The sequence below is a fragment of the Lygodium microphyllum genome, chromosome 11 (assembly GCF_053477565.2).
Source record: "Lygodium microphyllum isolate KBCC chromosome 11, Lygodium_microphyllum_v1.1.10, whole genome shotgun sequence".
Classification (NCBI taxonomy): domain Eukaryota; kingdom Viridiplantae; phylum Streptophyta; class Polypodiopsida; order Schizaeales; family Lygodiaceae; genus Lygodium; species Lygodium microphyllum.
The window spans coordinates 158,431,682-158,444,800 of NC_141145.1; positions in this window are offsets into that span (position 1 = coordinate 158,431,682).

Below are 13,119 nucleotides of genomic sequence, written 5' to 3' on the forward strand. Positions count from 1 at the left end.
AGTGTTTGGGTGACGAATGATGACGGGTCTTGGCGACTGTGGACATGAAATATGACGACGACTGTTGAGCTGGAAGGAGATCTGAATTGTTGCTTGTTGCTGAAGATGGCCAATGTAGAGACTTTATTGAAGACACATGCAATAATGAAAAAGATGATGGACATGCGAATGATGATGGTGGTATATTTACTGATCGTAGGCCATAATGGCGTATTCCAAAACATAGGCAAGATAGGATTGTTGACACTACAATTTAACGACCTATTCAAGCAGGGAATGGAGGTGCTTTGGCTCATGGGGAATGTGGCCACATTCTGCCCAACAAACAAAAAACGAAAGATAATGGCGGGCAAAGATTCGGTTAGGTGACAGGCATTGCAGAGGTGGTAGCCCGTTGACACAAAAGGCGACGAGTATGCTCTAGGTCACTTTGAAGATGGTGGTGGCACTTTGCAGGGTTTGTGGCAGTTCATTTGACGGTCCACGCTAGTGATAACAAGCAGCATGGCATTTTAAAAACAGAATGACTATTAAAAAGCCTAAAGGCTAAAGGCTCATTGAGTTTTTTTTTTTTTTTTGAACATGGAAAGGAACCAAAAGCATAAAATCCTTAAGCTTTGTAAGAAAGCCAAAAGCAAAAAGTAAAAACCTAATGTGTGTGAGAGTACTTGTGACAACTATATAAGGAGATGAGAATGGAGAGCAAAGGGCCTTCCCCCTCAATTCGAATTGTATCTTGTGAGAGAGGTGAGATTTGTTCTTGATCAATACTCGCGTTGTCAAGCGTTTTTCTGAAAACTGAAAACCCTAGTCAAACTGCAGTTAGGTTTGGTTTTTATTAGCTTAGTTTTTTGTGTGATAGTTTGTGTTGTCATTTCGTAATTGGATTTCTTGTGTTTTTCTAGTGTAGGATTTATTTTTGTCATTCTATTTGGTTTGTTGAGTGTGGAAACTTGATAGCCTTGGTTAAGCTTGGTATTTTTTGGATAGGTTGAAGCTGAAGTTTGCTAGTAGCTGTGGAACATTGTGGAGCAAGTTTGTTTTCTTGCTGAGACTCTTGCACATCACAGGGATTATGGGTTCATGAGTACTTCATGCTGCACTTGTTTGATGCACTGCAGTCGGGGGTTGTCTTCTTTTCTTGCCAAATACTTATATGCCATGGGTTGAGATTATGCACATTTTGCACTATAATTGAGCACTTGCACGGCATAAGGCTCGCTATAGCTATATGCAGTAAATCTTAGTTGCAAGTGCACATGAGAGAGCACCTTCATTGAGCACACACATTTCTTGTGCACGATATTTGAGATATTCATCACCAAATTAGGAACCTTTGGATGAGTATGTACGGTTAGACACAATTTTTCCATTGCATCCATTTTTTTCATGTGAACATTGATTGAATGGTTGTATATCATGGATCGGATATTGCATATTTCTCAAATCATGTATGGATGGGCACTAAGTTCTATTCATAGCATATTCTTAATAGGGCACATTGCATTACAACACTCATCAAAGTGATTAACCCAAAGCACAAGTCATGGATTTCAAACATAGGCAATATGAAAAAAAATTTGTCACTAGATTTTATGGCATGCTTGCCCTATCAGAGGATCATGTTAGCATGCACATCAAGCTCTAAGAATGGAGTTGGAAGCAAACAAAAGGACTCAAGTTTGGTGCATATGAAATGGTACTTAAGAAGAAAGGTGAAGCAGATGTTCTATTACAAGGAGAAAAAGTTTCGTTATGAATAAGGTCACAAAGAAGGAAGGTGGTAAAGAGAAAATGGTCATGTTCTTCTTTTTATAAGGAAATATGATAGCATATCAGATATATTGTTGAAGGAAGGGAAGGATGCTGAGACAGGAACAACAGAGGAGGATAAGACAAAAGAAACTATATCGAGAGGAAAATTGCAGAGCACCAAATGGATCACAAGCCAGCCCTTCTTGAAGACCAGATTGCTTGTGGTCGTTTGTTGGCTATGATATCGTTTTGGGTAGTGTGGGCGAGCTGATGGGTATGCGTATCTAGTTTATGCTTACTACCCTCGTATGATCAGCTAGGCAGCCTAGTAATAAGACAGTGCAGAAAATATGTGTTCAAGGTGGTAAATATAAGATTAGGGCTCTTCGTTTTGATACTGGCAATTGTTCATGGAGCTGATCAGCGACATCAAATTCTGGAACACAGAATTAGTAAAAACACACATATGGCCGCGGTCTGTAGACGAATTTCGCAGATGGCATGCGTGGAATATGCCTCCAGACGTTAAGTCGAAACTCATGATTGGAGCCACCAATAACAGTTGATAAAGGGCAATGACGAAGATAATAGCAAGGAAGATGGCGGCCTAACTGGCGGTGAAGTTCGTGTGGATCGCAATGATCCCAACTATGATAGCGAGTACTGTTGATGCAGGGTTGACGGGCAAGATGGCGAATACTACTAAAAGTGAATAGACAAAATGATAGATAAGCGGCAATATTTGGAAAAAGAGTATAGACTCGACGGCCACGCATGGATGATTTCGGCTGAAGTTGACAGTCCCAGGATCACAGGTTCAACAGTATGCAATGTGAATGTTGATTTATTAAGCATAATAGCAGCAATAAAACAACTTCTCTTAAAGCATTCGGTGGCATAATCCAAATCGTAGTGGGCCAATCGATGACTGCAGATAGATGAAAATAGGCAGTGACTTGAACGCGATGCTATTCGTTTAAGACTTTTCTTCTAGTATTAAGCCTTAAGGATATTATTTTGAACGTTTCCGTCTTAGCTAAAGCTAAAAGCATGGAAAGCCAAAAACTTCTTTTGGAAAAAGCTAAAAGTATAACCAATGTGAGTGAATGTAAAAACTATATAAGGAGAGGAAGAAGAAGAGTTAAGGGCCTTCCCCCTCAATTCCAATTGTGGATCCTACAAAGTCAATTTTCCCAATCGGCACTCCTTAATGTCTTGTTATCAGGTTGTGAGTGAGGCTTGCTATTGATCACTGCTCGTGTAACAATGTAACAATGTGAATAGCCTCAAGTCGATGGATAAGAGTTCGAATGTCATCACCTTTCTTTCCGAGTATGGCAACAGTGATGAAGAGGATGGAGAGAGTGGGCAAGGAATTAGGGCACATAACGGCGATGAAGATGATGCGAAGATTAAGAGTAAAAAAGGGGAAGGAGCAGGAAGATCAGAAGAACATTGTGTTGAAGACATTAGACTTTTGCAGCCGTCCGAAAGAAAAAGGTAGGATATGATCGACCTAGATTTTATGCCACCTCTTGCTTTAAGCAGGTGTTCGCTTGCATTATAGGAGAAGTTCTCTGCTTATCTAGACAAAAAAGTTAAAAAATCATTGTATTTCAATAAAGTTTTGAGGAAATCATAAGGATATCGCAACTCTTATTTCATGGAATGCCTTATTGCCTATTATCAAATTGATACAATAGGAAGTTGTTTTGATATGTCTATTTTTGACCCAAATGGCTTGGGTTCTTGTGATCTCTATGATGCACTTGACTTGGAGTCGAGCTTGAAGCTTAAACTCCAACAAGAAAGACCAAAAAAACCCAAGAAGAAAAGTAGATGGGCCTAGAGAGAGAGAGAGAGAGAGAGAGAGAGAGAGAGAGAGAGAGAGAGTTATTTATAGCATACCAAGCTCTGTCTAGTTCACGATTTAAACATTGTTATTTATAAGTTTGCTTTCTACATAACATTTCAAGAGTAATATATACATATATATACATATTTTAAAGATTTGAAAGTTTAAATAGATTGATAAGAATTGTGATATAATGTTTATGAGATTTTTTTTTTTAAAAAAGTGGTAATGTTAAAATATATTGATAAAAGTAAAAAAAAAGTGTGAGGTACAAAGTCACAACTCAAAAAGGACACAACCACCCATTACATACGCAATAGTGTCGGGGAGACATAAGAGGGCATACTTATGAGGCCTAGTTCCAAAATAATGCCCTTTGTAGGGTAAGCACTGTCTACATTTCATCCCAAGTAATAAGCATATTCTTTCGTGATTTGAAAGGTCGAGGACATAGTAGAAGCTTGGGATCCACATGCACCTTTTCTTTAAGCTCATCCATAACAAATTGGGTAGCTCTCTTCTCCTCTTCCACTGCATCACTTTTTCCTTTCCCTTTTTGTTTGCCCTCTTTGAGCCAATTTTCATGTTGTAGTAAGGAGTCTTCCTATTGCTTTATCTGCATCCATTGTTCGATTTTAGAGGCTCTTCTTGTACATTCTCAAATTGGCTCTTATTTCTAGCATTCCAGATAGTCCATAGATATAATCCTTGCAGCAGCAGGTCAAGGCCTTCTATCCCCCTTGCGATAAGGGGAGGGGGGATGTTTTATAGGGGAGAAGAGGTATTATTAGGGAAAAAGAGATAGTGGGGGGGAGTGAGGTGGCATACATGTGCCTCTCCCCCTTTCGATCTCATCGTAATGATTGTTGTCCTATTCTGCCATCTTGCAGTCATCTTGCACTTCAACTCCTTAGTTTCCGTTGTCATCATCCTCCGCCACGTGTCCGCTTCCTCCACTCCTTCCTCATCATCGTCAACATCCTCCTTTCCCTTGCCGTCATCCTCTCTCCACCACGTCAACTTCTTATTTTCCCCTCGCCACTTGTCGGCAACTACAAGGGGGAAATTTTAAAAAAAATTCAATTAGTTTTCATTATTAAGGGAGGGGGGGATTCCGATGCGGGATGTAGGACCCTACGGGGTCATTACATCCTCTCCCCCTCTCGAGTAAGTTACTCATAAATGTATGTGTGCATCACATGGGTTCAAAATAAGGAATTTTTAAAATACCATTTATATACATTTTTTACATCCAAAAGGGTATAATAAAAAGGGGTTATTTATAGATTGAGAATTCGAGATGTCCTCATCTCAGAAGAACTGAGGAAGACAAGCATTAATGGGGCTTCAGGCTTGTGCGTTAGGACCCACCATGTGTCTGTTGCACTACTCTTAATGACTCGAGTAGTGCAACTCATATTATTGCAATTAACCATAAGTACAAGAGTAGGATTTATTCTCGATATAGGTTGTATTACATGTTGATAGAATTTCTAGGATTACTAATCATCCTGAAAAGGTGTGGTAGATTCTAGGTCTTCATTTTCATCAGATTCCTCTATATATCCATAGATTGCGCTTGTGTAACTTCGTTTCCTTGGAGGCTCAATGTCTTCTAGACTTAAGTTAGGGCAGTCTGCTTGGACGTGCCCTAGCTCATTGCAGTGGTAGCATCGACAGTTGGGACATCTCCTATAGATGTGCCCTATCTCTCTGCACATGTGGCATCTTTTATCCTGATCTCGGGAATCATCTTTGTTACAATTGCCCATATTGAGTTCTTGGGCGATTGGCTTTGCTCGGAGTAATGTATATTGCAAGTCTATTGGACGCATTGCTTCCAGATGCTAGTTTAAAGGAGTGTTCAAGCCATGGCAAAACTTGGATACTTGCTGTGCAATATCCATAGGTGATGCATATTTTAGTAGGGTTACAAAGTTTGAGTAGAGGAGATAGAAATTGACGATGAAAACAACTTTCTTGGAATAGCCAAGGGCTCAAGGCCAATAGTATAAGATGTCAGTAGATAAATATCCAATAATATTTGTCTATAATGCATAACATACTCTAATATAAATCACAATGGATATCTTAGAATTATCTTTCATACCTTAGGGTTTTCATCTTCTTCAAGAATACTATCATCATATAGATTTATTGAACTTTTTGGTTTCTCCTCTAATGGAAACTTTAGTTTCTCTTCATACCCCATGTTATCAATACTAAGTCTCTATTAAATTTGTAAGTACTCTTCCTCTATTAGGTATCCCCCCTTTTCATATTCCACAATCTAATTAATACAAGAATGCAAGGCTACAGAGCTATCTTGAAAATTCTCTCCATCAACATCAAGAGTTGCTAGCAATTCCTTTTCATAACCTATAAAATTCTTATCATTTTGACCCCATGCTACAAGGATTGCCAAGCAATAATCTTCTCTAAGATTGAAAAGGTGTTGAATATCATTTAGCAATACATATCTCTTTTTGTTGATGAGATAAGTGGGAAATGTTGGGACACATTCAAGAGGACATGTTTCAATCTTTGCACTCAACTCTATCTCCTTTTCTTCCACTTTTGTAATGTTCTCACTTTTAAATAAAGCAACATCAAATCCTTGCACTGACTAGTTCTCAATATCCTCCTAAAACATTTCCCCTTTCTCTTCAACTTCTTTGTCTTTGCATGCAACATCCTCTATCTTCTTCTCTTGTACTAAATCTGAAGAACAACTATCCATATATTGAAGATATACAAGAAATCCTACATCCTTATTTACATGAAGACATTGATGCTGATTCTAATGAAAATGGCAATCTACTTTTCAGTTCTTGAAATCCTCATCAATAAGGCTAAACCTTCTTTGCAAAGTTGTTCTAGCAGCATTGGTATCTCTAAGAAAGCATAAAATTCCATGTCTCATCGATCAAATTTTGTTTTACATTCACGACTCATGAAAGGTGAAAACAATGATCCAAACCACTTCACAGTTCATAAAATCACGTTTCACACGTCACTTTGATTTACGTTTTATACGTCCAATAATTTTGAATAAAACAATGCATCAAGAACATCAAAACCCCATCATCTAACATGTGTACAAGACTAATATTGAAAGAAAAACAAAGAAAAACTCTTATAGAATTTCTGAGTTCCTGACGTATCTTTCTCCTCTTAAACTCGAAATTGAGGATTGCAGAGAAAAAAATATTAAGAAAAGTGTAATACCTGATATTTAAAGTCCCTAAGAATAAATGGTTTTTTTTAAGAATACGCTTGGTTTGGCTTGCGATGCTTACAAGATAAATAGCTTGTCAAAGATAAGACAAGATACGTGAAAGAAATAGTAACATAAATCCAACCATGAGTTGTCATATATACATGCCAACAGTCACCGCATGTTTGTTTAAGAAGTACATTGCACTAATTCGAAGGAGGTGTGCTTAAAATGAAAAAGAAAATGCTAAGAATTACCTTTAACCTTTAAAAAGTGGAGCCATAAAAGCGCTATCATGCAAAAAAAGTAAGTGACACGTGGCATAACTTTCCAAGCAAAAACGGTCTACCCGTCGCACATGTGAGATTAACTAAGCATTATAGCAGCCACACATGTAAACCAACATCCTTATAAACCCAATTTCTGAAGGGCAAAATATTTTTTTTGAAGACAAAGCTCTTTCTATGCTTGATCACACCAACACAACGCTAACTTGATCACAATGTAAAATTATTCTTCGGTGCAAGGCAACTAAAGAAGGCTTCATCGCCCAGCATACACGTCAAACCCTCAAAAATGTAAGTTTTTTGACAAATGTGAGTTATCTCTAAATCACTTGACAATTCCTACCAAATGATCCTGAAAAAAATCCCAACATATGAAATACGATTAGGCATGGCTCTTCCCATGGACAAGAGTTATTTTGTGTTTCATACGTCGCTTGAAGTGTAAGTTTCTTCAAATAGAATCATGGATCAACAGAGCTTGATCACACATAATGATAATTTTTTTCCCACTTATGTTGATAAAAAGTAGCTCGATAAGATTGAAATATTATTGATGTGAACATTCAAATAGATCTTCTTTCAAGGATTGAAATCATTGAGAATAAGATGTGAGATTTGCAGAATGAGAACTATTATATTGTGAGACGTGTAAAACTTCATGACATTAATTGTCTTTGATTGAATATGTATGAAACATGAGATGGTGTTAGTTTCTCTTGTCCATGTGAGTCCTCCTCGCATTTCATACGTCTTAGGCCTACATTGTTTCTCTTGTGACATATGAAATGTGAGAGGGTGTTAGATTCTCTTGTCCAAAATGCCTCCTCGTGTTTCATACGTCTTGTGCTTGCATTGTTTTATTGAAATTGGATTTAGACTGTGTGATTAGTATTTGTTTGTTACTTAGTCATTGTAGATAACATTATATGAGAGATTTGGAGATCTGTCCTAATTTGGTTATATTATTTGTTTTTTTGGATGTTTCAGATGGCTAGAACTAAGGCCACTGCAAGGAAGCAAAAAGTTGATCCTAGAGGTCTTGCTTCAAAGATCCATCAGTCCTACAAGTCTTCCAAACTTATAAGGAAATCAAAGCCAAGAAGAAGGTTCTCAAAGCATGTTAGGTTCCTTAAGAAGATTAGAAGTGCAATGAAGGTGCTTAATAATGCAATTCCAAAACTACCTTTTCAGAGGCTCGTTAGAGAAAGTTGTGACAAGCATAGTCTTGATAGTTTTAGATGGACTAGGGTAGCTCTTAACTATATTTAGGAGGCTATATAATATTTTTTGATTGAGTTTTTTCAAGATTCTTATATCTATGCTGGTCATGCACATATGCTTACACTTATGGATAAAGACATGATAATTCTCAAGAGATTGAGATACAGGTTTTCAAAGGTCATTGAGCTAGTCTCCCTTTTTTATGTAAAGACTTTCAATATTTTAAATGTGCCTCTATATAGAAAGAAGAAAAATGATCCAAGTCTTAAGGTTGAAGATGTCACCCATGGAAAGAACATAAGATAACATGACAAAGAGGAAAAGGCCACAAACGAGCAGGCAAATAAATGGAGGGAGTGTAAAAGAAAGAAGAAAGAAGAAAAGGAAGCAAAAAAACTCCCATCTTTTGAAGATGAGTTATCTACCCTTCTTGAAAGGGCTGACCCTAAGGGCTTCAATGTTTGTTGCTTTTTACCTGGTGATATTAACGAAAGATCTGATATGGTATTTTTGGACTCTGATTGTGTTCAAATTCTCAAGAATAAAGTGAGAGAAGTAAATGACTCTATTCTTGTTGTTGGGATGAGGTATAGTATATCAAAATTTATTTTTGCTCACTATATTTTTCTAGCAGTAGACTTTCATGGTGAAGATTACTATCTCCATTCCTTTCCTAGGTGTAGAATGCATGAGATCCCCTTTGATATACAACAAAAGATTGAGGTCCTTGATCCATCTATCTCATACTATATGAGAAGTGAGCTTGATGCAAGTGTAAAAAGATTGATTAAAGTACTAGAGAAAAGGCCTCCCATGCCTTTTGACTTACTTGCAACAATGCAATATAGACAAGTTGCAATAAGGTCTTGATTAATATGGTTGGAACATACTTAAAAATTTTATTCTAAAAAATACCATAAACAAGTTTCATAGTTTTACTTTATATTGTTGATTGTAGTGTCCTCATCAAGTTGATAGTTACTCTTGTGGGTAGCTGGAGAGTAATTGTAAATGCCAGAAGATTGGTTCAGTTTATTTATCTCAATGATGATAAACTTATAAAGATAATGTGAAAAATACTAAACTTTAAGATAGAGGTTTATTGCAAAATAGTCCATTGATGATAATAATATAGTCCATTGTAAAAAATAACAATGAACTAAAAATATTTTCTTACAAATGTATGATAGTTTACAAGGGATTACTATACAAGTGAGTATATTTGGTATATAAGAGCAAAGCTAGTGAAGTACATAATGGTCAGTTGTATACAACCGACAATAATGGATAATAGTGGGGGCTTGGACATTGAAGGAGAGGAGGTGCATGTAACTACAACAGGTGAAGCTATGCCTTCAATACCCAAGACAACCAAAGCATCAAAGATAGGCAAAAGGACTCCTAGAAAGAATGTCCCTTCTAAGAAAAGTTCTCAAAAAAAGTAGCTTTCCTTCATTGATTGTAAGCCCTTGTGTATAAGTCATGGAGGTGGCTGAAAAATTTTACCACAAAATTTGTACATGTATTTTATATTGATAGTAAATATATATTTTCTTCAATATCCTTGCATTGTATATTATTCTCTCTCCTTGTTGATATCTTTTTTAAAAATATGTTACAAATATTTATTAATTAGAAAGTGAAATCACATATACACCTAAGTGGATATAATATGATATAAAAACTTACTTGTTTGTTATTAAGTTGAAAAACAAATAAGTATGGTACTTCAATATCTTCGTTCTGTAAATCCATCCTCACTTGATGTAGCATACATGATGATCTAACCTTTACGATTGCAATAATGTCCTTAGTGTACCAAACGTCAAAATCCACTATAGGATATTTGCTAAAATTATCAAGATTTTGGTCTAAAGCAACCAAACTACCACCATTATAATGCCATCTACTACAATAAAAGCTAAGGATGAAATTTTGAGTAGCAATTATATATTTACAAGCTTTAGTCTTGATCTATCTTACATATAATTTTTCATTATGTCCTAGTGTCCCATCTCTTATCAACAAATTGTATAACATATTTCTGGAATGGGTTAAACACTAATATGGATGTGATTTGGGATCTTAGATGCGTTGTTGAAGGTCAAATTTCTATATCCATATGAGAGAGAGAGAGAGAGAGGACTGAGCTACCACAAGAAAGGAGGGAAAAACACGAGAGGGATTAAAAAAAGGAGGAAAAAAAAAAGTGCCAAGCTCTTTATTAATTTAAATTTAGATTAAACATGTCATTGTCATTAATCCAAACATATCATCAAATAAAAGTGATGGGGATTGTATATCATTAATGCAAAGAATATTATAAAAGTTAGTCAAATAAGAGAGCTAAAAGTATTAGCTAAACTACAAACCCTTACCTATTGATGCCATCACTGGTCCTTAAAGTACTTGACAAAGTCCTCCTCTTCCTTATACATATGCAAGGAATCATCCACCAAGTCCATAGCTTTTCGCTCAATACTCACCTGATTGGTGCTAGCTTGGCTTCGCATGTTCATTATTTGACCTAGTGTTTTGAACACGTCTGCTCGTTTCAAGGCATTGGAAACCTTCTTGAGCAAATTCTTTAACCAAGCTCGTCGAACATGCCAAATGCAAAGGTATATTGGCACACCAAATACCTCCCTTTTGCCAACAAAATACAAAGAGTCCCCAAATGAACATCTAATTCCATACACAATGAAACATAAAGTCCCATAAAATAACACATTATATAGAGTAATTAATCTACCTAATGTCTTGTATTTCTACAAGGGCATTGTGAGGGCGTCGTCGACCATAAATGCATTAGGTTGCCATGATTTTTTGACATCAAGTAATTGATTTTGAAATGCCACCAACCACAGTCGAATGTCAACCATGGTGAAAGAAGATGTAATAATCCAGGCAATAGGGACGCCATTTCGATGAGAGTCAAACACCAAGATTGTGTATATATAAAACTGCAAAAGACCATTCTAGTCAACATTAATTAAATTTGTTCAATGCACACAATAATTACAATATAATACCTTATATTTATTGGTGCCAAAGGTGGCATCCATTGCTAGCAATCCATTGTCCCCATGTTTTTTTGCCATCTGTAGTTGCCAATTAGTTTGCACACCAAGCACAAGTGCACGCCCTTTTGCTTCATCAACTATTTGATTAAAAAAAGTTTGGCTCTTATTTGTGATTTCCCAATTGTGCACACTATGTGCATCATCTTGGTCCATTTGCAAGGTGATGGTTTCCAACTTGCTTGAAATATTCAGAATATTTTGCAATGTAAGAAAAGTATCTCTTGTGGTCTTAAAGCTACCATCTCTAGCACCCCTTTGTATTGTGTGTATGTGAGGTTGCAATACCTGTTGCAATATGAACCCTTTGTGAAGCATGTCACAAATCCATGATCACATCCCCATTGACAACCATGGTGCAAAGGCCATCCATGAGCTAGATTGTCTTGTGTACAGTGCACCATAGCACACATTTCCTTTTACATCAACGTGCTCATATTGGATATAAATCAAATGGCAAATTGTGGGCCAAAGGTATAGTTGCATAGTCACAAAGTGACACTGATAGCCTATAGCATAGGTTTGGCACTCAACCCTGTGTTTGCCTGCCTTCTTTTGGGCTTTCATTGTTGGTGGGTTATCACAACATCAGTGGGGCCAAAGTTGCACCAATACGTATATAATATAATAAAAATATTCCATAACATTAGGAAAATTACTCCACGTTGGGAAAAATTTCTTAATTAGTGTATGTTACATTGTGCTTTGGAAATATGGATTTACCCAATAAGCTACATGTGACTATCTGTCGTCGAACGTAATATTTTACTTGGTGCATTCTTTGATGTCCATTGCTTGTGAAAGCCAATAGGTGCATCCTCTCTTTGAGATTCACCACATATGAAATCATCCCACCGATCCCATGGGATGTAGGCAATGTTTTGGACCTCAAACTTTGATGACAGATTGGTACATGCCTCCCATTGAAGATTTGAGGCATCAAATAGACTAGATGAGGGTTTTGGAACATTATTTTTTGGAATTATGATAAAAGGGGTGGCATCTTTGATAATGATGGGAATCATAAAGAATTGTGTAAACACATGCAAAAATATATTTAGGTGTGAAGGCAAACTTTGCTAAGACTTTCAAAAAAAGAATATTGAAGAAAGGACTACTTAGAAAATTGTAGAAGTGATAGATTTGCAATGTTACATGGGGAGGGAAAGAGCTTGTTGCTGAATGGAGAAGGGGAGGAGCCTAGAAATGGAAACTTGAAAACAGGACAGCATAAAGAATGGAGAGGAATGGAGAAGGAAGGCATGCTGTTGAATGGAGGAGGGGAAGAGCTTGAAGAACAAATCTTCTTCATTAGAACTGGGAGGAATTTAAGTATTTCAATTTTGGCTTGGTAGACTTTGAAAGTGCTTCGTTTTTATTATTTAATATTTAGGCTCATTAAAAGGCATTACATCCGAAATTTCAAGCCGAACTCCATCGATGTAGACCCCACTAGGTTAAAGCTTGCGATTGTGATGGCAAAGCTATGATGCACATCATCCCATCATGAATGGTGAATTATCCCTTTGTTTTACCCTGTGGGTCCCACCTCTACTTCCTTCTTTTGCTGAGCTGTACATGGGACAAAAAACGCCACTTGAAATCTATCGTGAGCAGTCTGAAGTGGTGACCACCTTCAGTAATAGCCTGAAGGAGGTTGCCACTACCCCCACCCTGAGCTCTTGTAGGTGCCGTGGTCATCGA